The sequence below is a fragment of the Peromyscus eremicus genome, chromosome 12 (genome assembly GCF_949786415.1).
Source record: "Peromyscus eremicus chromosome 12, PerEre_H2_v1, whole genome shotgun sequence".
NCBI classification, from domain to species: Eukaryota; Metazoa; Chordata; class Mammalia; order Rodentia; family Cricetidae; genus Peromyscus; species Peromyscus eremicus.
In genome coordinates, this window is record NC_081428.1 from 42,922,479 (window position 1) to 42,948,892 (window position 26,414).

The 26,414-nt window shown below is 37.1% G+C and overlaps 1 protein-coding gene and 1 long non-coding RNA gene across 2 annotated transcripts in view; one reads left to right on the forward strand and one right to left on the reverse strand.

Annotated features, from left to right (window-relative positions):
• Window positions 1–26,414, forward strand: part of Alcam (activated leukocyte cell adhesion molecule) — a 182,440-nt gene that overhangs the window by 61,781 nt on the left and 94,245 nt on the right. The gene's annotated exons all lie outside the window — the stretch shown is intronic.
• LOC131922303 (uncharacterized) lies at window positions 20,082–23,631 on the reverse strand. The gene is made up of 3 exons (XR_009382244.1): window positions 23,552–23,631; window positions 22,905–23,032; window positions 20,082–20,600 (listed from the first exon to the last, which is right to left on the reverse strand). It is a non-coding gene; the product is annotated as an uncharacterized LOC131922303 (long non-coding RNA).

The window sequence follows — 26,414 nt, forward strand, 5'->3', positions numbered from 1 at the left end:
CATTTGGAAATACTGAAAGCATCCCTAGAAAGAAATCGCATACACATACAGTGTATTCATACACATATAAATGTGTAGTGACTTCTAAATCCAGTGTACATACAGGAGACAATCAGCAATTTAATGATATGTAATATATGAAACTACTTATCTAAATGAATATCGCTTTCCTTTACCTGTAGGTTCTAAGATTGTCTCCCACATCCTCAGCCTGATTGTATCTTAGCATTCTCAAAGAGTGATAACTACAAAAGAATTGGGAGGAAAAAAAACTCACTGAGATCATCAACAAAATCAACCCATCACGTATTTTGTGTTTATTCAGGTCCTGTGAATGTTGATTAACTACGGTATGCACAGGCCATTTTCTCTTTAAAATTTGCAAAGATTATCTAACAAGCCAATACTTTAAATGAAAAAAAAAAAAAAAAAAAAAACCACTTTCAGTGCAAAAGAGTGTTCCAGAATTTTAAGGAGACTATATTTTTGAAGACAAATTACCACCATTCCTACAAGAGGAGTTATATTCACATTTGTGAGTTTTTTAGGTATAATTCTGAAAACTTTCGCATGCTTTTAAAAAACATTTTGCTTTTGTTAACAAACTACACTGGTGTTTGCCAGTGGAAGAAGGCCCAGTCTTTCTTCCTGTTGTCATGATGTCAGAATAAGCATATCAAAAGAATGAAAGGCTGTAATCATTTTTTTCTTTTTAATGTCCTAAGAAATAGGTCAAATATATAAGGAGGAAGGTACTAGACATTTGCTATTTCTGTTCATTACATTTTTTTTAATTAAAATTACCTGTTTTAATCCTGGTCTCCAATTTTCCACAACTGTATTTTTAAGCCATGAACTAATAAAAACACTGCTCAAACCAACCAAACATAAATACATAACAATAATTAAAGAAAAAATTCAAATTCATGAATTTGAAAGAGAGTCGGGGTAGTAGTGGGTTACTTGGGAGGGTTTGGGGATGAATGAGAAGGAAAAAAACCTGTGTAAATAGACTATAATCCCCCAAAAAAAAATAAAACAAAAAAATGAAATTAGGATTTTGGTATTTTAAACATAGTTTTTAGTTATCTAAGAGTCTAACCAAATTATTACCATAAAAATCATAAGATCATTTCAGTCCTGACTAAATGTCTTTCTTTGATCAATTCAGTCTACTTTTCATTTATAGATTTTACCATATTTACACCACTTACAAAACCCCAACAATAAACATTTAAGAAAAAGACAAGAAAGGGTAACACAGATGTGAAAGGAGCAAAGTGTACAGACTTTATGTGTGAAGGTGTCAAAATGAAGCCCGTTATTTGAATGTAGGTTTTAAAGTAATAAGAATCAATAAAGGCTATAATGGAGCATAGTGTCATTAGTTGATCAATACCTTTCTGGAATACCTTTAAACTCAAAGAAAAGTAAAATTTCCTTAATTAAATAAAAAGCTCCCTTTTATTCTTTTCACATTTATTAAAATATAAACCCGTAATCTTCTAAATCCTTTTCCACTGACAGCACTATAATGTCTGTTTCTATACATGTTGCAGCCCTTTAGTTGATTCCAGCTCAGAGTGATGAGTAACCATGGCTCCATCCTATTTTCCACATGACATCAGTGGCAGAGAGGCATTCACAGGCCATGTCTCCTGGAGAGCTCTCCCTGAGGTAAAACTGGAGTTTCTGTAAGAGAGTTACTTACAGGAATCCAGTCTGGACTCTACATTAAAGCTAGAAGCTGCCAGTGCTGTGAGGTTGACAAGACAAGGTTTCTTATCTCTAGGATTTTATGCCCTTCCCCCAAGAAGCTATGCTCCTGCAGGTTGGCAGGGAATCTGTCTCTGGGCAAGAGGGTGACAGACCCCCCTTTGATGATGGGCGCCCACAGGCACAGCGGGCAGGCTCTTGCTATTCATCTTGCTGCACAGCTGTGGCAGTGGCCTCATGACAAAAATGGGGGAGGGCTTCAGTTTACGTGAAAGGGGAGACAGTTGCAGAGTGAACTAACTGCTTTAGACTCTGGATTTCTGGCCTCTGGGAAGTCCGAGATTTAAAATCTAATATCTGTTTTACTGAGACATCGTAGTTATAATGTTGCCTCTTCTCTATAAGCTCCCATTGAACAAAGTCCTAGTGGCCATGTTTTTATGCTCCCAGGATATATTTGCACAAAAGACAACCTTCATGCTTCCTCAGTGTTGGTAGTTTTATGACTATCCTCTGCCTCCATCGATCTCTCTATGTCTCTGTCTGTCCGTCTCTCTTATTAAATCCTATGCTCACCATGAAATAATTTGTTGACCCATTTCCATTAGTCTTACATGCCCTGCTGGATTTCAGGGGCATCAATTTGGAAGATTTCTCCAACCTGAGAACTTGAGAACAGAACATTCACACATGAAAGAAATGATCTGTTCAAATCTTGAAAAGCATGGAGGCATGTTCTCCAGACATTTTTACAGTTATTGAAAGAGAATCTATAGCTGGTGGCTATTTCCAGCCGGGCAGCACTAAAAGCACATAAGGAGTTAACCCAAGTGTATAAATGAATATGCTAATCAGTGCATAATTTATCTCTGAAGAAACATATTTATTGTGTCCGCTATTTGATTAGATGGCTTCAATGTTCAATTAATCAGTTGCCTTTCAATATCATTCCTGAGCTGTTTAATTAATCTGTAGCTCTGCAACCCTATTCATCCTCACAGCAGCTTCTTGCCCCGCTTCCAATGACAAAACCCAGGAACTGTGCCACGTAAAGACTTTATGTCAATGTCAGGTGAAGGTTGACAAGTAGCAGGCTTCTTTTTTCTCTATCAGGTTAATCAAACCAACCAGCCTTATAGGATTTACATTTGTCAGAAAATTTTAATGGGTTGAAACTAATGAGAAATAGAAGAGAAAAACCAGCAAGAGAAGGTTGGCTCTGCTTGGATACCTCAAGGCGGTATACTACTTTTATTAAGCAGGGTGTTTTCTCCTGATTTTCCAGATGAGGAATTTAAAACATACCACTGATTGAACAGAGACCAGTTTCTGACCAGCTTCTCATTAGCTAGTGAAATGTGATACAAACCCCCATCTTTGAAACAACCTGTGATCTATTCATTTATTGCCTTCTGGGAACCATTTAATCCTCCCCTAATGCCATCAATAGTTTCAGTAGAAGTTCTATGAATACTTAGTCCCTTTGAGGTGATCTGTATATGACAGAAGCACCTAAGATATCCAGGATTTAAATCACATCTTTGTTGGATCTTGATATCCTGATTTAATGCCATTACATTCAGCTATTAGAGGCCAAGATTCACAACAACAACAAAAGGACCAAAGAATGATGAAATTACAACTTTGATTTTAATATATATGTAATTCTGAAAACTGTAGCAGCCTTTTGACAAGTGGTTTTCCTTTCCTTAACAAGTAATACCTTATACAATAATATTTCCCAAATTTCACTCATACCTTGAAAAGACTACAGATTTTCTGAGATTATCAGGCTGTTAAGTAGGTCTCATGTTATTAACAACTAATTCTAAGCAACAAAGAGAGTGAATTGGCTTAGAATATTAGGAAGTATAAGGGTCCAAACCATCTGACCCACTGACGGCACTAAGTATTGAAACATATCACTTTAATGTCATCTTTCACAATTTTTGATCATGTTTTCCTCTGTATTGACTTCGTTTTTAGATGTGATCTGAGCAATGGTCTCCGATGTTTAGAATGTAGACTCTAAGTCAATGTACCTTTCTTTGAGCATAGTTCCTTCTCCTGTCAGCCAGTTGAATCCAAATAAAGTCAGAATTCATTAATAAGATCCTCCTCATTCTACACTAATAGATAGCACCTGAAGTTGAATGGGCACATAATAAATGCTCATGAAAATCTGTTGTAGTAATGGTCCACTATATTAAAACAAACCCTTGTTCAGTTGCTAAAAGAAATAAAGACAAACGCTTTCCTTTTATGGTACTTAAACTGAAGTACCATTCGTGGAGCCAGCAAGATGGCTCAGAAGGTAAGGACACTTGCCAACAGACCCAATGACTTGAGTTCAATCTCTAGGGCCCACGTGGTGGAAGCAGAAAAGTGACTCTAGCAAGTTGTCCTCTGACCTCCACATGTGTACCATGGCACATGTGTGTGTCTCGTGTGTGTGTGTGTGTGTGTGTGTGTGTGTGTGTGTGTGTATACACATTAAATAAGTGTAAAGTGCTATTTTTGAGCGTTATAAGTATATTGAGATATTTTTCCAAAGTCTAGTTTATATAAAGAAATATTTGTTAGAGATAATAGTTTAAAATATAAAATCCAATGTTCAAATTGTCAAATAGATAACAAACAAGCATGTATACATAAAGTGGAATGTCTTACAAGACACAAATTATCACTATGATGTTATTTGCTAAATTGAACTTTAAAAATAATTTCAGTGTATTAAATACAAGCTTCCTTTCATAACGTTTTCTGTGTATTTTTAGCAAAAGTATTATCACACATTTGTAATGTTTATACAAGCTTGAGTAAGAGCTATCAAGCAACTTTGCATCACTTTCTTGGACATCTATCTGTTTCTCCTGTGGATCTAGAGGAAAGTGATATGTATTCAGGTGCCAAGAAAATAAGGAAACGCACACATAAGTGCATGAAGGCAAATTGGGAAGGTGTGTGTGGGCATGCTGTACAATTGCTGGATGAAGACATATGTGACGAGTACCCCAATAAATAGGGAGGTGTGGTGGGCTGCTTCTTCGTATTCAAAGATGCAGAAATCAGAGCTCTCTGTTACTGGTGCTCTTTCCCCTGTCCTCACCTCTTCTCACACACTGTCCATTCTTCCTGGAATGCCCGCGCACCCCTGAGTGGCGACTCAGAAATCCTTCTCGCATTCCTGGAGGGTGTTGTCAGGAGTGTCTTCCCTATCAGAAGGCCAACTGAGTCGTGTCTCTATCACCATACATACAAGCTTGTACCAAGAACACTTATTGAGTCACTTTGAAATTTTAATGACAGTGGCCATGTAGGGTCCATATCTATACTGCCAAAACCTGGTAGAGTCTTAGGAAAATCACAGGTAAGCAATACATACAACTTGGATGAGTGAAAGGATGCTAGTAAATGCAGAAGAAACCAGCTAAACACACAGGTAAGCAATACATACAACTTGGATGAGTGAAAGGATGCTAGTAAATGCAGAAGAAACCAGCTAAACATACTTATTATAAATATAAAAACAAATATCTTAAAGCTCGCTCTCTCTCTCTCTCTCTCTCTCTCTCTCTCTCTCTCTCTCTCTCTCTCTCTCTCTCTCTCTCTTTGTCTTTTGAGACAGGGTTTCTCTGTGTAGCTTTGTGCCATTCTGGAACTCACTTTGTAGCCCAGGCTGGCCTTGAACTCACAGAGATCCCCCTGCCTCTGCCTCCCGAGTGCTGGGATTAAAGGCATGTGCCACCACTGCCCAGCCTTAGAGATCTTTTTAACCTTCTTTTCTGTACACTGAATTTTCACCCATGCATGTATGCATGTACACACACACACACACACACACACACACACACACACACACACACACATTCATGCATGCACATGTACACATTTGTTTGAACCAGCACAGTGTTTTCCAAAATCTCCAATTTGAAGACTTCCATCTAAGTCTAAGAAGCTTTTCAACACAAAACAAAGTATATGTTAGGCCATAGTAAGCTTAGGATCTCTTCAGGATTCCCTGAGCTCTGGCTAATATTTGGCTGTGGGTCTGCATCTGTTTCCATCAGTTGCTGGATGACAGTTGGACTAGACACCAATCTGTGTATAGCAGAATATCGTTAGACATCATTACATTGACTTATTTTTTTGTCCAGTCATGTTTGGTTCTATCCTAGGTCTCTGGGTCATCCAGCCTGTTGGTCTTGGTGCTAAAGGCAGTGTCAGGGGTGGGCTTACTCCCATGGCATGGGTTTTAGGCTAGACTGTTCATTGGTTGGTCACTCCCTCTATCTCTAGAACACCCTTTATGCCAGCACATACCACAGTCAGGACAGACTGTTGATCAAAGGTTATATGAGTGGGTTGTTTTCCCATTCCCTCCACTTTGTCTTACCTGGTCAAAAGAAAGGCAGAAAGGATTGTAGGAACCAGAAGGGTCAAGGACACCACAAGAAAATTCACAGAACTGACTAACCTGGGCTCACAAGGGCTCACAGAGACTGAACTGACAATCAGGCAGCCTGCATGGGACTGATCTAGGCACTTTGCATATATATTACAGTTGTGTAGCTTGGTCCTCTTTTGGGACTCCTAACAGTGGGAACAGGGTTGTCTCTAAATCTTTTGCTCGATTTTGGTCCCCTACTTCTCGTACTGGGTCACCTTGCCCAGCATTAATACATGAGGAGGTGCTTAGTCTTACTGCAGCTTAATGTGCCATGTTTTGTTGATACTCATGGGAGACCTGCCCTTTCCTAAACAGAAATGGAGGAGGAGTGGATTAGGGGGTGGAACAGAAGGGGAGAGTGGGAGAAGGGGCAGGGAGGAAAGGAGGGAGAGGATGTAAAATAAATTTTAAAAGGCCAGTCAAATCATGTACCTTTACACAGGCCAAAGGTAGATCCTATTCCGGTAAGCACATACATAAAAATGTCACTAAGAATGCCAGAAATAAGAATTGCTTTAGATGGCTCTTTTGTGTTTGTTTTAGGGGATCAGATTTTGCTTTGGGGAATTAATCCATTGTCTGTCATGTGTCTTTCCTGGGTACTTCACGTACTCAAAATTTTAGTTTCTAATACAGATTGGATTGACAAGGTACAGTTTATTTCAAAATTACCTACATAAAAAAAAAGGGCTACCTTCCTTTGGTACCTGAGGTCCTTCTGATGAGTATATGGTGAAGTGGATACTGGACATGATTTTTTCTCCTGCATCTATGAAAGCTAGCACTATCTATTCATAGCTGAGAAAATCTTTAATTTTAAATCTTCTTTTGCATCTCCTCATTCAGCTACCCAACACGCTACATTTTACTGCTGAAATAGCTCTGCTGTGAGATTTCCAACTGTTCCTGTATCTGGAAATCATATTACTTCTCACCACAAATTGCTCATCTAGAAATGCCTTCCCTACTTACATACTGTTTAACCATGGTGCTTTTTACCCAGGAGACAGGTCACAATGGATGTCATCTTGTTCATCCTATTTTAGTGATGAGCACCAGATATAAAATTAATGATGTCTATTGAAGATAATAGTGAAAAACTCAATGCTTGCTTTACATCAGAGTCCACCTGATGGAGGACCAAGATCCAAGCCGTATGATACAAAGTTGGGTCTTGGTAAAATTTTTACTTTCCCTTCCAATTATATCATAAGCTACAGAAGAAATAGTTTATCGCCCATGCGGTATGTTTGGTTTTGAAAATGTTTTGTGTGTAGTAGGACTCAGTTGGTAATTACTAAGTGTTAAAAGCACATCAACAAATTTTCCTGTGGCACATCTAAAATTCCAAAAATACAGACCACATTGTTGTATGATTATTAAATAGCTACACTGATAGAATGTATCAACTTCCTAGGGAAGTCTCTCCTCTTAGATGCTGTTCTCCTCCAGCTTATACAACACTCTAATTGATCACTGGGTTTGGACAGAGAAGAAATAGTAACTGGTGGGGGCAAAGGCTTACCTGGCAAAAATGTCATAAGCATATTTTTAATAGGTTTTCTGATAGTGGAAAGGAACATAAGAAAATCTTCTGGAAACTTAACTCAAGAAGCATCTCGGGTAAATGAGGACAGACTCAAAACAGAGTGGGAAAAGAGCAACCAAGTGAGATAACTTTGATGGACCGTGATGGGCACTCTCTTTGCCATGACTAATTGAGAATTGATTGGGCATGCAGAAAGGTTATGTTTTATTAAGGGAAACCTTTCTCCCTTTTGTCGTTATGAAATCCACTCTTCTGCAAATGTTATTCCCTTCCTATACTAAACCCTCATTAATTTATAATTTACCACATTGCTTTAAGAGTGCTGCAGAGATTTCCTGTTTCTCTCACATGTCCTGCCTCTAATAGAGAAAGTCAAGTCGGATACAGGTTAAAATGCCTCTTGTCTCAAGGGCTGCAGGCCAGACATGCCGGTGCCAACACTTTTCCCCAACAGTCTTTAGATGTTGTAAATGTTTCAGAATGCCGTGTGGCAGGCACCATGAATGTGACTTGGGCTCTACGATTATTTCACTCTTGACTATAAATTGACAGTGGTTGTCAGAATCTGGAGTCAAAGAGAGACAGCTACTTAGGGAGTCTGTATTAAATTTGAGGACAATAATCCTCCTGGGGTGGGGGCCTCACAATTTCATCAAGTACGGATCTAGGGTCAGAGGCAATAGAAATGGAGAACAGGAAATAAGCACCGTTTCCCTTCCTAATTCTTCTCTCTGCCAGTGGATTTAACAGAATCTGGGAAATTGTCAGAGAGAGAAGGAGAGAGAATGGCTCTCCCATTTCTCTTTGTCCAAAAGAAGAGAAAGGAACTCAAGAAGCAGGAGTTTTGGCATCCATGCACTTGGAATTCTAATTTGCTAATATCTGTAGGGAATAGGAGGATAGATCAGCAGGGAAGACATTTTACTATTCTCAAATGTAAAATGCCTAGGAGATACATAGATACAGTTCTAAAATCTTTTCTGGGCTTTCAAATATATTTGGAATATGTATGCATGTGTGTATGTACATATGATTGTGTGTGCATGTTTTTGCATGTATTCATACATGTATATGTTTTTATTGAAAATAGATTCTTGTCTCATACAATATACCCTGATTATAGTTTCCCCTCTCTCTACTCCTCCCAGTTCCTCCCCACCTCCCCTTTCCTACAGATCTAACCCTTTCTGCCTTCAATTAGAAAAGAACTTCTAAGAGAGAATAGTCAAACATGAAAAAATAAAATAAAAAAAATGTAGCAAAAACATTCATATTGAAGTTGGACATGGCAACCCAACAGGAGGAAAAGAGTACCAGGAGCAGACAAAAGATTTAGAGATACACTTGTTCTCATAGTCACGTGTCCCATATAAACACTAAGCTAATAGCTGTAATATACCTATGCAGAGGACCTGGTGTAGACCCATGATGGCCCTGTGCTTGCTGCTTCAGTCTCTGTGAGCTCATATGCACCTTGTTTAGTGTATTCCGAGGCCTGTGTTCTCCTCAAGTCTTCCATCCCCTCTGACTTTTAACAATTGTTCTGCCTCCTCTTCTGTAGGATTCCCTGAGCTCGCTCTCTCTCTCTCTCTCTCTCTCTCTCTCTCTCTCTCTCTCTCTCTCTCTCTCTCTCTCTATCCTCTCTCTCTCTCTCTCTCTCTCTCTCTCTCTCTATCTCTCTCTCTCTCTCTCTCTCTCTCTCTCTCTCTCTCTCTCTCCCCCATTGTCCTAGTGTATCTTGCCGAACAGATTGTAGACCAAAGGTTTGTGCCTGAGTTGGTGTCCACGTTTCGCTTTTGGTAGAGAAGCGAGTACTGCAGAGTACATTCCCACACCAAAGAGTCTAGAAACTGGGGTAAAAGGTCCATGTAAGCATCAGTTTGACTTCTCCATGTTCAAAGAATTGTGTGGTTGCTTTTGTCAGCATGGGGCCCTGCTGTGAGTATGTGGACAGCATCACTTTGTCTTAGCATCAGCCTGGGTTGTTTGGGGAATTCCATGAGATCCCTTTGGTCAAGCACTTATTTAAATACAGCCTGGTTCCTCCACTGAAAGCCTTGCCTGGCTACAAGAGATGGACTGTTGAGACTCTCGACTCCCATTACTAGGAGTCCTCATTAGGATCACTTTCATAGATTTCAGGAAGTTTCCACTGCACTAGGTTCCCGTACCACAATCCAAATGGCCCCAGTTCCAGTCATCTCTCCCTGTACGCTCACCCTCCATCCCATCTCCCCCACACCTGATCCCTCCCATTCCTGTTCCCACCACTCCCAGTCCACCTACAGCAGCTGTTATTTTCTCTTCCTAAGGAGATCCATGCATCCCCGCTTGACCTTTGTACCTAAACTCTCTAGGTCTATGATTGTAGCTTGTTTATCATTTACTTAATGGCTAATATCCCTTTATAACTGAATACTTGCAATATTTGTCTATCTGGGTCTGTGTTACCTCATTCAGGGTGATTTTTTTTTCTAGTTCCATCTATTTGCCTGCAAATATTATAATGTCATTTTTAATTAAATTAATTTATTTTATGTCCTAAATGTTTTGCCCCTACCTGCTCTCCTTCCACCACCACCCAACCTGCCCTCTCAATTCTTTTAATAGCTGATTAATATTCCATTGTGTAAAAGTACCACATTTTGTTTTTCCATTCTTCTGTTGAGGGACATCTAGGTTTTTTTCAGTTTCTGGCTGCTATGAACAAAGCACAATGAACAATGGTTGAGTAAGTGCTCTTGTGGTAAGAGGGAGTGTCCTTTGTATATATGCCCAAAAGTGGAATGGCTGCATCTTGATGGTACATACATGTGTATGTTGGGTATATTAGTATGCTATATTATGAAGGGTTAAATCTTGTAGCTACACAAGGTCCAGAAAGATAACATAAGTATATGAAGGAAGCCAGGTGTGGAAAGATAGTGCCCAGATCAATTCTATAGTATCTATTCAGTTGAGGTTCATAATTGACAAATAAGAACACATGCTTAGTGTTAACTTAACCCTGTACTTTTTTCTAAGAAAAACTACAAAACTACATTTTAAAAAAATCTCATGTGAATATTTCAAACTTATTAAGAATAAAAATTGTATGATGATCAAATTAAATATACATTTGATATAAATTTATTTTTACAGGCTGATAAAACCTCTGGATAAAAGACGTATATTAAGTAATTCAGGAGTAGTTAAGTAATTCAGGAGTAGTGTAAGCCATCATGTAATTGGATGCCAAATAAAATAAAGCGAAAGTCAGTGGGTGAACTTGTAAGTGGGTGAACTTGTAAGTGGGTGAACTTGTAAGTGGGTGAACTTGTCAGTGGGTGAACTTGTAAGTGCGCTGGACGAAGGAAGATCAGTGTTGGCAGAGGTTTAGCTGGAGTTCCCTGAAGAAGTGGGGATTACCCCAAAACCTAAAGGTTATGTTGTTATCAGCTGGAATAAACAAAGAAGAAATAATAGAGATGATAATGTAAGCAGAACATAAGTGGCTTACCCTGAGCAAAAGAGTGGACTGGAGACTATCTACTCTAACTCAGGACATTGCTTTATCTCCTCCAACCTGACCTCAATTAAAAAAAAAATACTGCATACTTACTTAGAAAATGTTTATTGATTATATACTATGTGCCTAGTATTGTATCAAACCCTGACGTAGACGTTAGGTTGATTCTATATGCATGTTTTCTCTTGCATGCAAACATTTATTGGATCCAACTTTATTCTAAGTTGACCACATGATCAGCCACACTCACCATGCTTTACATATTCTAGAAAGAGATCCAGTTCCTTGAGAATTCCTAGAGTCCTAAGAAATAAACTATTAATTCTGTACCATGTCATATACTTGTTTCCAACACTCTGGAAGCAAATGAAAATAAGGCAATGTCATATTTTACATAGTTTATATAAAAGTAGGAATAGCCAAATTCATTTTCTATATCACTATGCAGCCATTGAATGAATACTTACCAGAACATACTAAAATCAGCATGGTAATATTTTAATAATTTACGGTTTTAGGTCCTATATTCATTTGTCTAGGGAAGCACATGGATATACAGAAAGATAAATAGAGAAAATAAAAAATGATTTCAGAAAAGCAATACTGGCAAACATCAAGAAACACCCTTGAATATACATCATCTACATTTCATTTTATAGAGAATTAAAGTAGTATCCATGTACATGCATCTTAAATGGTCCTTCAGCTACATCAAAGGCTTGTAACATCTTTTTAAAATATGACAGTCTAGTTTATAGTCAAGTACATTAAATAATCAAAGGACAATGGGTACATAATCCAGAGTGCACATCATAATGGGGTTAAAAGGCAATTACTCAGCTAACCAGTGAATATGAGTTAGCACTTGGAAAAACTTAGCCCAAGCATTCATTGCCAATAGCACAGTAGTCTTCAAAATATAAAGTCAGCAAAACATCTACACTGATATCTCAAATCTAGTATTACTTTTAAAACACGATCAAACAGTTGAGAGTCATGCCAAAAGCTGGAAACTTTAGGCAACTTAGTATAAAATATGGACTTACAAAGCTTACAGTGTGTAGCATTCCATTCAAAAATTGCTATTGCCAGCCTAATCTTGACATCTATTTCTCACAGATATCCTATCCAGGCATATTTCCAAGACACACAGAATATAAGCTGTGCACTCTCGCAATTTAACTTAAAAATCAAGAAAGATCAGCTCCATATGTACAAGAAAAATAAAGTGTCAGTGTGACCATCTTGAATATTCTTTTTCAAAGTGGCTTCTTCATAACTGGCATACCACATAACAAATATAATGCAATTTAGACTTACTTTGTTGCATACCTTTTGAAAACCACACTTCAGTCATGAAAAGGGATAAGAATCAATATTCACTTAATACATCTGACTTAATAATGTATACCCAAAGGAAATTCCAGCCTCTGAATTTCAGTCATATTTCACCTCCCTCCGCCCCATTTCTTCTGCATCAGCATAACATTATCTCAGGCCACAGCCATTAGGGTGGTTTTCTTTCTGTTGCTGACTCTCTCTTGCATTCATTTTACTGCCTGCTCTGATGGAATTTTTATCTTCATAAATGTGTTACCTAATTTGTCTATTTCTGTGTCCCGTAAGCTTTAGTCTATATGCTAAAAAGATAAAGTTATTGTCTCTTCAGGTTATAAAACATCAAAAGTTGAATTTTCGACAGTGATAACTTCATGTACTTTATTGAGGTACTTTTATGAAAAATAAAACTTTCTAGTTAATTAGTTTATAATTTCTAAAAATGTGGATTTGAAGCATATGAGGAAAAGAAGATTGTTCAATGGACACCTGCATGACAAGGCTAAGCTAATAGATCCTTCTTGGAAGTTAACCTGTGTGATTGCTTTAAAAAAAAAAATCTTCCCTTTGCTTTTGGATATAATGCAGATGAATCCTTCACTTTCAAAGTAAAGGTGTTATAACCTTCCCCTTGGAGTACCAAGGCCATGGATTCAGAGAAAGCAAAGCTATTCAGAAAATTTAGCGTTGCTATTCTTTTTATTGCTAAGCTGCTTTACCTGAAGCCATTTAGTCAATGGTAACATGGTTTCCAGAGGCTACAAATTACTTTATGTTGATGGCTGACAACTTGTAAATTTGCACCCCTCATGAGGAAGGCCTTTTTAATGCAAAGATATTTTATTCATTGTGAGTGAAATGAATCAAAGTCTGAAAAATACTCGCCCACCCCATTGATGGCTTGTGAACTGTGTTCTCACAAAACTGACCTGTCAGTCTTCACACCACCGCTAATGAGTGCATGGAGCAGGGACCAGACAGGACATAGATCTTGAATATATTTTTTCTTTTCCACTTGTATTATAAGAAAATACTAATAAAGTACCTCATTCTTTTCATGAATATTTTCAATGACACCTTCTACTCAGAGGCATATTAGACTATGACAGGAAGAATAGTGGAACAATTTTGAAAGTATTAAGAAGTAAGTTTACATTTTCATATTATATATGATATCAATTTCAAAATAGGTACAATCTCTGTGTACAAATTTTATTTGTGGCAGACAGGTGAACATTTCAGAAAGGTAAATTTTCCACTTAGCACAGATACTTAGAGGGCTTTTGTTTTCTCAAGACAGAAAAATCTCAGTCATCAACATGGTTAGTGTCTTTGAGTGAAGAAACATAGAATTTCTTTACATTTTCTCTTTTGTAATTATAGGTACATTAATAACTAACACTAACTTTTGATTTATAGGTGTCCTTAGAATAATGTGAAATATTTTATTCTTTGGAGGAATCTGTATGTTACCATCAAAAATGTCCCATCATTTATGGAGTAACTCTTTCTAGAAGAGGTGACTTCATTTTCTGACTCAGTGGAATTTTAACATAAGGATTCTTTTTATATTCACAACTGTAGGCCCAGATAAGATTATGGTAGAAACATTAACACTGAAATTTTAGTAAACACAATTTTTTGAGGGAGGAATGCATGTCACCATCTAAGAATGCTTTTTTGATATCTAGTTTGCAATTTTTGAGGAATAGTCTCCATTTCTGTCATCAAAGAATGGGTACCTGTGTTCTTATAAAAGAAATAATGCCACATGTGTTTAGAAACATTGATTATTAAAGAAATGAGAAGAGGTAGCGTCACATAATAAAAGAGATGAGGATGGTTTTGTCAAAGTGAAAAGCTACTTGAAACTGCTAAGAATCACAGACAAAAAGAGGCTCCGAAAAGACGTTGAAGGTTTGAAACAAGGCATACACAATGGAATGGTTTTCAAAAAAGGAGAAACATCTGAGTTGTTATCAGTGTTCTGAGTGGAAATGGACTTTCACAGAAGCATTAGTCAAAACTGTTACATGACATTTTCTTCTCCAGAAAATTCCAAGCAGCTAGGGCCTAGATGCAGGGAAATCTGAAGAGGTGATGTGGCTGAGATGAGTCATGGGCACATAGGTACAGGAGATGATCAAAGCGCAATGATAATTAGGGCAGAGTAAAGTGCGTAAAGAGAAAGTCTGCTTGGTGAGGATCAATGGAATGGCAGTGCTCTGACTAAGGCACTGGTTGTTTTTTGATTGATCTGTCTGAATGTTCTTCAGTTCTCACTCCACCTTCAAAGAAGGACCATGTTTTCTTTAGCTGCTTTTCCCATTTCTGTGATAAAATACCTTAACAAAAGCAACTCAAGAGACAAGGGGTTTATTTTGGCTTACAGCATGCTGAGGACATCATGATTGCAAGTACTTGAGGCAGATAAACACATTCACAGACAGGAAGCAGAGAGTGACGAATGCCAGCTTGTAACTCACTGTCTCCATCATCTTCATTCCAGGACCCTCCACTTGAAAGTGGTGAATGGACATGGGAGGGGTTCAAGGGTACTTAGGTGGGTGGAATGAGAGAGAAGAAAGAGAAGGGAAAGTGATGCAATTATATTTCACTTAAAATATTAAAATAAATATATTAATAAATAAAAGATGGTTCTTGCTGTCTTAATTAACCCAGTCTTATAGTGTCTCACAGACATGCCCAGAGGCTAACCTAATTCAAATGGAACCCTCACAATTTTGTCTGGAGCCTTGTCTCCTAGGTTGTTCTTGATCCTGTAAAATTGACAGTCAATGTTAGTCATCACACTTTTCATCTGAATGCATGGGTGATAATCTTCAATGGGTTTAGGGAATGTTTCATTATAGTTTCTGCCCCAAATATTTTTCTTTTACTATTTCTTTTATTTTTGAGATTATGATATAATTACAACATTTTCCCTTCCCTTTCTTCCTTCCAAACCCTCCCATACACCCCCCTGTGCTCCCTTGACCTCTTTTCCATTAATTGTAATATGCACATATTTATATACACATATATTCCTAAATATAATCTGCTCAATCTGTATAATGTTACTTGTATGTATGTCTTCAGGACTGACCATTTGTTATTGGGTAACCAATTGATGTGCTCTTCCCTGGGGAAAACCATGTATCCTGCCCTCAGCATTCCTTAGCTGCTTGCAGTTCTTTGAGTGGGGCTGAACCCCCATGGTCTTTCCTGTAAATGAATGTTTTCTGTCCCAACCTCCCAGTCCCAAATAACTGACTCAGAGGCTGAATATGAATTATAAATGCTCGGCTGATAGCTCAGGTTTGTTACTAGCTAACTCTTACATTTAAATACATCCTCATTTCTATTCTTTGTCACATAGCTCATAGCTTGTTATCTCATTTTTACATGTCCTTATTGCTCAGTGGCTGGCTGGACATGTAAAGAGACATCTCTTCACTCCACCCTCCTCTTTCCCATCATTCTCAATTTGGCTTTCCTGCCTAACTTCCTGCCCAGCTGCTGGCCTGTCAGCTTTTTATTAACCAATGAGAGTAATACATATTCATATTGTAGAACACGATTTTTCCACAGCACTTTCCTCTGTCCATTTTGGCAGGTCTGTTGTTGCTATTCTTTTTCAATTTATGTTTAAGCTACTCTGACTGTTTTATAGGTAAGCATTCATATACACTTGTTGATGAAATACTTCCAGACACATGGGATATTCCTGTAGCTTATTGTTCTTTACAAAAACATGTTGTACTCAGAGCAAACCAGACCAGAATCTTGACTATTGCACATCCACTGAAATAGATGAGTTTAAGTACAATAAATCAGTGTTTTTTTTTCAAAACCCAACTTTACATTGGATTCACTAATAAAGCAATGCTACCTTTGAAATTGTCATGCTTTCTATAAAATATTGGGTTTGTCTTTTTTCTTTAATTCAAAGCGGTCTGTGCATAGTTTCAAACATTTTTTACTAATTTTCCTTTCACCATTTATTTCTTGGCATTGGCTCTCTAACTTAGGGATATGGTGACAGCTGCCTTTTTATTCTTACTCTGTTATGCTTTCTTAACTCCTCAGGACTTTTGGAGGGAACTCTTGCCCTTGAAGGTTGAGATTCTTCTCATTTTCAGTACTTTCTCTATCTATTAAGGGCCTTTCTGGTCAACTTAAATATTCTCCAAGGAAGCATGGATAAATAGGCCTGGGTGGCCATGCTCTTAAGTACAAACAGCAGACATTTCAGCAATTGGGGGCCAGAGACCCTGCAAAGGTATTCACCCATCATCACATTTTAATTTAATCGTTATTCAATTATTATAGTTTCACTATATTCTGAAGATTCCAGTCCATGCACAAGAAGTACTTAAGCACTTTTCCTATAACCATTTTTTTTTGGATTAAGTAAAAAACCTTTTTTCCCCCAGTTCCATTAGTTATCAAAGCCATTCTTTCTCATGTGCCATGTGAAACTCAAAGGTTAACTTGTTCATAGAATTTAATCAATTGGTGACTGTAGTCTCTTGTCCTTAGACATGTGGAATGAAAAGGTTATGAACTCAGAGTGTCTAGAACATTGTTTCAGCACCGACTAATTAGTGGCAAATGACCTGAATTGATTCTGTCTACATCTACTCAAATGAACAAGTAGACATTTGATTTGCAGTCTCAGATGCTAGAAGCCTGGCTGTGGAGTTCTCCATCAGAAGTCCCAGTGTCAGAGTCTTAACAGTTTGAAGGAGTTAGACTTTGTTTTTAACAGTCCCATCAAGTGAGTCACCTCCTGAGAAGCGATTAATACTAAACAAGCCATCAGAGTCTAGTTTGTGGAGAAAAATGTAACTGTATCGATTTGAAGGTAAAATAGAATGGTACAGACTTTGGACTGGCATAGAATTCACATCCTCATTTAAACAGGTATGGAGCTTTGAAGGTGTCACTTAATCGCTCAGAATTTAATTTTTTCATTTGTAAAATGAGTATAATACTTGTTGGACTCTGGAGAGAGTTTCCAGGGGTTAGGATGAGAAGTTTTTGAGACACTCTGGGAAATACATTACGTAACATGTAAACAACTTCTTTTTCTCAAGCCCTGTGTTTAGAGGGAAAACATTTACATAGTAAGCATGGGATGCACTTGTAGCTAGATTCCTTCAGAATGCGAGGCTATAGTTTCACTGCTTAGGTCACAACATGGAATTTCACTAAAATTATTATTAACCGAAGTACAATTTAACTAAGGAAGTTTCATATTTGTCAGGAGTGATTAATATGTGGTTTCTGCAACTTTAGTGTCACATGACTTTTCAAACACTCTGAGATATGTATTTTGTGGCTGTAGCCGGAACAGTTAAAATTGAACTCATAAAACAATTGTAATGAAGTATCTTACTTTTCAACATATCACTATGACTCATGCTATCACACATCACGGGCCAATACTACCTTGGAGGTCTTATACGACTTCATCTTTCTTTGTTCCCCTTCAGTATTTCTGGTTTCCTGAGGTTAGTGATTAGGAATCACAAATAAGGGCCCTCTTTCATGTTTATGGGCTAATGAAAAATAGTGGTAATTTATAATATTACTGCTCAAGTAGTTTAAATATAGTAGGAGATACAGGCCATAAAACAGTAGTGATGTGCAACACTAATTTCATCAGTGAATTATGAATGCTGAATGGGAGAGCAATTACGAATGCAGTATGGGAAAAGAAGGACGTCTGATTCAAACTGAGCATGTACTTGAAGTTAGACCAGACCATTGGCCAAAGTGTTTTATTTTCCTACTGTCTTTTTTCTGGTACCACATCAAAGTGTTATAAAAAATTTGAAAGGGTGCTAAAAATACCTTCAAATTTTCCATTTAATAAAGATAAGTTAAAAAGGAATATAGCTGATCAGCCGCTGGTTGATTTGAGAGTCATGCTTTGATCCGATGAATGGTTTTTATTGCTTAATACCTTTCCAGAGGAGTAGAGAGAGTCAGTCCTAGGTTTTATTATCTTGAGGTCAGGCCATATTGGAAACTTTGACCATCATCTATCATTTTACATGTCATGAAAAAAATTAAAAACTAAGCACCATTTTTCAACTTTCCAGCATTACAGAAAAATAAACTCACCAATATGCATGGTGCACACTGTGGTTGAAAGTCACATTAATGGAAGGTGCCTTGTACAATTTACCAGGCTGTCTCTCTTACGTTTCTAAGAAAGAATTCCTTACCACTGTAGCTGAAAGGGAACATAAATAATGACCAAATGTATATAAAATAATGCTCAGTTTAATTTGATGCCATGTTTGTATTTAAAATGTGAAGCAGCTTCATCTAGATGTGTTGGTGTTTATTTTAACAGGTGTTAAATACCCACAGCAAACTTTTCAACTTTTGATATTGTATTTTCAGTGTTAGAATTTCATTTGTATTTTTTAATTTCCCTGAAATCATCTTTTTATTTATCTTTGAACATAAAATTTCTTATCCTAAATGTCATTATAAAAGTGTTTTAGGCCGGGCGGTGGTGGCGCACGCCTTTAATCCCAGCACTCGGGAGGCAGAGCCAGGCGGATCTCTGTGAGTTCGAGGCCAGCCTGGACTACCAAGTGAGTTCCAGGAAAGGCGCAAAGCTACACAGAGGAACCCTGTCTCGAAAAACCAAAAAAAAAAAGGAAAAAAAAAAAAAGTGTTTTAAAACCGCTGCTTACTATCGGAGCATCTGGGTCCCAGGAGAGATGGTCTCTTCAGTTAATTTTTCTCACAACAACTTCGGGTAGCAATGCCTTGCTTTTACTACAGGTGTAGCAATTGTGAGTTTTATACTGGATATTGTGAATTATTGAACAGATATAAGATTTGTTGTTTTCATTCAAAGAGGAGTGTGTGTGTGTGTGTGTGTGTGTGTGTGTGTGTGTGTGTGTGTGTTCTATATCACAATTCCATATTTACCAACACCACCATGGGCCACAACTGAAATGCTCGTTCAGAGCTTGTTTTCTATCCTGGGTATCTCAGAGTCCTGCAGTTTGGCAGCATTCATACTTAGGGTCTGCTCCACTTCTCCTTTCTCTACAGGCACATAACATTCCCTATTCTGTTTTGTAAACCAGTCACACTAAGGGCATTCCATTGATTTACATGACTTGAATGCACAAGAAAGATACCGAAGCAAGTGCTACGTAGAAAGTAGTTGAAAGTTACCACTTAGAAAGTGCAGTGTTGTGGTTTCACTCTTCTACATGAGGAAATCCAATTTTCCCATCACAGTGGTTTCATTCATCTCCAGGTGGGTATCCAGTTTCCGCAGTATCATTTGTTAAAGAGGCTGTCTTTTCTGCAAAATGTATACTTTGGCATGTTTATCAAAGCAGTCACCTGGTTGTAACTTGGTGAGTTTATGTGGGTGTGTTCTATTCCATGGCTCTACATGCCTGTGTTTGTTTTGGTATCATAGTGCTTCTTTTTAAATTAATACTATGTCTATGTAGTATAATTAACTGAAATCCACATGGTGATAGCTTCAGTGTTTGTTTATTTAATTTTTAATTTTATTTATTGTATTTTCTGAGAGAGAAATATATTCATGCCTAGTGGGAGAGTAGAGATAAGAGGACAACTTGCAGGAACTGGTCCTCTTTCTACCACATGGGTTCTAAGGCTAGACCTTGGGTCATCAGTATTGGTGCAAAGTGCCGTTACTAACTGAACCAACTTTCCGGCCACCCTCTGCCAATATTCTTTTTCCTCAGGATTGCAGTGATTATCCATGATCCTTTGTGCTTCCAAATAAATTGAAGGGTTGCTTCTTTCTATTCCTGTGAAGAATGGCATTTGAAATTGGGTGGGAATAATGTTGAATCTGTAGACTGTTTCTGGTTGGGTGGCCATTTTCACAATATTCTTTTTTTACAGTCCATGATAGACCACACCTTCTTTGTAGCTAGCTTCTCTCGAGTGTTCTACAAGTTTCATTATAGAGGTCTTTTAACTTCCGCAGTTCAATTTATTCCAAAGGTTTCATTTCTTCTCAACTGTGAAAGAAAGAGATTGCTTCTTTGATTTCTGTCTGATTGTGCTTATTGTTGGCATATTGGAAGGCTACATATGTATAAGTGTTTATTTTACATCCTGACGATTTTCCGAAAGTGTATACCAGTTCTGATAGTTTCTATGGCATTGGTTTAGGGTCTAATGTGGATAAATCATATCATTTGTAAATAAGATATTTGGACTTCTTCATATCTTATTTCTATCTCTTTTAATGTCATCTCTTACCAATTTAATCATCTAGTAATTCCATCACCACACTGAATTAGAAAATGTTGCCAGAAGCTTCAAGGACAAAAAGGAAGAGATCATTTAACAGATTTCTGTGTGATCTTCACCTTATATTGTAACAAACTCACTATCACACTTGCCCTCTCTGAGCTCAATTTTCATATGTATAAATAAAAATGATAATTCTTATCTCATAAGGGACAGTGAATAATAATAATAATAATAATACCATGAATATAATATGCACATGTTATAATATGCAGACATTTTACTACGGCTGAAGTGTGACAAACGCTCAGTGGGTGATTTTAAAAATTTGCTCTACAGCTTTTATTTAAATTGAAAGTTCTACATTTTTCATTTGCTATATAAAGTCTTAGAAGTGGAATCTGGTATCATCATTCAAATAGTTTATTCACAGTAGGTTACAAATAAATTGAAAGTCTGGATAAGTATGCAGCTGCTCTTACTTCTCTTTGGGGTGACAAATTCATCTTCTGTTCATTCCAGATTAAGAAAAGATGTAAGCCCTCTTACTGTAAAATTATCCTAAAATTTTCTTTCTTTCTTTCCTGTATGAGCCCATTTTTCATCACTTTAATGGAAGCCTTGAAGCTGGGCACTTTATAAAGAAAGGATATTTCAGCTCATGATTCTAGAATTTCAAGGATGTTGAACTGGTGTTGTCTTAACAGTGATGAGCACATTATGTAAACTGGCGCCACAGTGGTGGGGGCATATCTGGGAGTCCAGACCATACTGCAGGGCAGGAATTAAAAGAACAACTCAGTATTTAGGCTCAGGATATTATTAATACTAGCTCTTAGAGGATCTACATAGTCTCCCAGGAAAAGGTATCCTCATAGTTCAAGCATATCTGAGTTGGCTCTGAAAAGTCCATCTACATCACCACCACTCTGGGAACCAAATCCTCAACACTTAAGTCCTTAAAGGACAAGTCACACCTGAACCATAGCAAACAGAATGAAAGAGAACCTTTAAAATTAACTGATAACAGGATGTTCATGGATAAATGGATTTTGTGTATGTATACCAGTATGTTCTACGTATGTATCAAGAAATGGCTTAATGAATAGAGAAGGGGTCCTCTTGTTGGAAGTTAGAAAACAAATTAGTGGTTAATTATGATCAAAATAATTCATCTCTTATTAAGTGGAAGTTATCTGTTACCTATAAGGTTAGTGTACAGGTTTCATGAGTACAATTTAGTATAGTTTTCTTTCATCTGATTTTTTTCAGATGTTAAGCAAAGAGAGAAGTTAGACAAAAAGGCATGTCATAAAGTTTATTTAGAAAGTTGAATGCAGTAAGTCCAAACTTAAACCATCATCTTCAAACTCTACAATAAATATTATTTTACATGATGATTCTGACAGACCATTTTTCTCTTCAGATATGTTCATTCTCCTCTATAGATTATACTTAATAAACTAAGAAAGAGACTACATTATTTTCAAAAGATTTTCAAGAATGATCAAAATGAACTGGTGCTATTTTCTTCTTTGTGTATGTTAAGTTCATGAGAACATTCAATGGCCAGAAGGTCTCATTCTGTGAGCATTGTAGTATGTAATATTGTATGGAGATATTTTTTCAACCAACAAACTGCTGTATGGAAGGTTTTATTTAATTTTATGCTAACTTTCTGTCCTAACTAGAAACTTGCACCTGCCCAGCAGAGAATGAAAGTGGAAAAGGAAACCCCAGAAAATATGTGAGCTGTTCATTCTCACACATGTAGGCAAATTATTGATTTGTGAGTTTTAAATTAGAATATTGCTTGAATGGATTTGATATTTTGAAACAGATGAATTTGATAGCGTAGGGAATAAAATTCTTTATGAGTTTGGAGGGCAGATTTAGATCTAATTTTGCTAATTGGGTTTGCTAATAGAGTAGAAAAAAATCAAAGAAAAAAGAAATTTATAGACAGGAAAAACAGCATTTTCTAAGAATCTCTTGGTTGTAAAAAGCCTGATTATTATTCTATAAAAAGATCAGCAAATGGAAAGGAGGTTAAAGTAAAATGAATCAACCTTATAATGAAAAAATGTAGTGATGTGAAGGACTTCTGAAAACAGGCTACTTAATTGTAGAATGGTCTTCTTCCAGAGAGAAGGCTGTTAGCTGGAGTTGGTCATCTGAAATCCGAATTGCAGCATCTCTACATGGTTAATAGGAGAGAGATTTATTTTGTGCCCTTTGGCAAAATAACCAGATTAATAAAGGTAAACAACTTCTGTAGAATGAAAATGTGGTTTTTTTTCTTTCCATTCCTTTTATTTTTTAAGCTTTTTTTTTCTTTCACAGGAAATTACTAAGTCAGAAAAAAAGTAGGCTTATCTACAAAGGTAAAAATACACTTTTATAAGCTACTATGATTATTTATGATTATGTAGTATATATAGAAGTGAATATTACCCAAAATGTGCTGCAAAACCAGACATATGAGATTGAGATAGTTTTAATATAGAATTTATTTTATTCTTTAGCGTAAATTTATTTTAGTGGTCACATACTTTAGGATTAATTACGTTTTGTCATAAATACAGGAAGTTATTTTTACAGCTTTGTTAATCCTTGTCTAGAAAAAGCTGGTATGTGTCTGACCCATCATCTGAGAAAGTTCTAGCACCACATACAGGATAACATTCTCTAGACTTGGATGAATTAGGAGAATTACCACAAGCAGCAATATTTGGCCAGCAGGTTTCCCACCAACTTTGTGTTCTTCATAGCTACTAGGTCATCCCCCTGTGTAGGCCCCCTTCTGACCTAATAATAGGTCAGAAGAACTTCTCTTGCACAATTTGAATCTTTCAGAATCTGACTTAATATCATACAGTCCTTGGAATTAGTTAGAAGACAAGTTGTAGTGATCTTCTTAGAACTGGTTTAATTCTTCCCTGACAAAATACATCAGCTAGTACTTTCTTAGTTATATTGACCTCTTACTGTTTTTGATCCATTTATTTGTGTATTATCTGGACAAAGGAGCACAAAGAGTGATACATCTGTCATGGATCTAGAAATTGAGAAGCAAATGGTATAAAATACTATCAGATCTGTTTTTTTAGCTCCCATCCCACACAGAAAATATCCTTGCCGGGCAGACAGATGATTGAAGAGTCAATGCACTGAGTAATTTACCAAAGATTATTCTTCAAATACTAAGAAGTAAAACATGGGATCTCAAGTATTATTTTATTTTATTGCCCTCAACTGTTTCTAATATGTTCTAGACTTTCTCATTCATGATGAAAATTAGAATATTTAAAATATAGTTGGAATGACTAAATGAATAACCTATGAAAAATGATTAATAAAATATTAATGCCTGTATAAATAAGGATATTTACAGTTATGTTAAATAGCTATTGTATTTTATAGCAAAGTGTATTAAAAACATAGAGCTGTTAAAAGAGATAAAAACTTGCCGGGCATTAGTGGCACACGCCTTTAATCCCAGCACTCGGGAGGCAGAGCCAGGCGGATCTCGGTGAGTTCGAGGCCAGCCTGGGCTACCAAGTGAGTCCCAGGAAAGGCGCAAAGCTACACAGAGAAACCCTGTCTCGAAAAACCAAAAAAAAAAAAAAAGGAGATAAAAACTTAATATCATTACATTAACTCAATAATAATTTCACTTTGGGTTTCAATGCTGGTTTCCATAGCCTAGTTTCTAACTAAAATAGCCTATGATTATAGGTTACTTTCTTTAATTAGTTTAGACCCAAACAATTTGACATAGTAATAATAAAGCATTTCAACCTTTTCCCAACGGACTTCCTGTTCTCTAACCTGTATTGCCTGAGCCTTTATTGCCGTTAGAACCCTTATAAACTTTTACTCCTTTATCTATTTCTTTTCCCATGTTTCTTTATTTAGCAAGGGTTAGACTTCTGTTATTTAAACCCAGCTATCTATCTACGCAGACTAACACACAAACTGATGACCACAGCTAGGAGAAAATAAACAACTACTCTGACTTGTCCCATGTAAAATGCATGGCCTCAAAATGCCAGATGATGGATAGTGCTATGGAATTCTTTTTCCAAGTGCTTGTGTTTTTCACCATACATATCATGACTAAGTAAGGTGTGCTTAGGTCTACACGGTTTTGTGGTATATTCCATCTCTTAAACCATTGCCTCAAATAGAGGCTCTGGAAAGGCATTTAGTGCAACTAAGCCACTAAATAACAGCTTTTTTATAATGAGAGGGAACAAGATTTTTAAAGCTGTGTTGACTGGTGGTCTGAATAAGAGTGGCCCCGAAAGTTCAGAGTTTTGAATACTCGGTCACCAGGGAGTAAAACTATTTGAAAGGCTTGGGAGGTGTGACCTTGTTGGAGGAAGTGTGTCACTGGGGATGGGCTTTGAGCTTTCAAAAATCTCCTTCCAAGTCCAAAGTCTCTCTCTTCCTGCTGCCTGTGGATCCAGATGTAGAACTCTCAGCTGCTTCTCTAGCACCATGTCTGTCTGTGTGCCACCAGGTTCTCACCATGATAACAATGGACTAAACTTCTGAAACTGTAAGCAAGCCTCAATGATATGCTTTCTTCTTTAAGAGTTACTATGGTCATGGTGTCTCTTCACAACGATAGAACACTGAGTAAAACATTGACTGTCTTTAAGTATTTACTGTATTCAATTATTCCAAAGGTTATTGTCATTTGAAACTAGGCTTTTAAAGGACAATGGCCAGATAATTAGTAACTCTATCCTTATGACTATGTACCTGTGGTTCTATCAGTTCCTATAGGTTTGGGAGCATTTGGTTTCACTGTCAGTAATTGGGAAACTATCCTTTGAGGTTTTAGCAATTACCCACAGCATGTGCTGTTTTTCCAACAACATCAAATAGATTATGTAGACTTTGTTACAAGAATCTTGATGCTCTTCTGTTACCTCCCCCCATACATTTGAATTAAAGATGCAATTAGGCGCTGAACAGACTGGCTGGCATGCACTCTGCATGCCAACTCCTCTCTGTGGTATGCATGAAGCAGCTTCCTTCATCTGTGCATGGACTCGTTCAACAAAACCATTCTTGCACTGGATGGAGGTATTATGTGGAAAATCTTCTACTAATGTATTTCTCTGGTTACATGGGAGGATGTTCAGGCTGATTAAACTGTTCCTGGAACAGGAGGGTAATACCTAAGAGATTTACAGCAACCGTATGGAACTTCATTTATAATTGGCCTAATTTGCTGGGAAACTCTGTTTTCAATGACAAATTAATATATTCAGATATTGTCCTTTTCTTGTAAAAAAGAGAGAGAAAGAGAAAGGTGAGAGAGGGAGAGAGAAGCAGCATTATTATCTCATATCCATAATAAATTCATATTAATGAAATGTGATGTGTATCAAGTGCATTAATAAAAACTTTGAGTGCATTGACAATAGATACACAGGCCTTTAAATCAAAATTCTTCCATTCACTCACTATAATTTTGCTATAAGATTACTGTTTTAAAGCCGGGGAGATAGCTAGGTAGCTCAGTGGTAAAGCACTTGCTGCATTAAGTGTGAGGACCTGAGTTT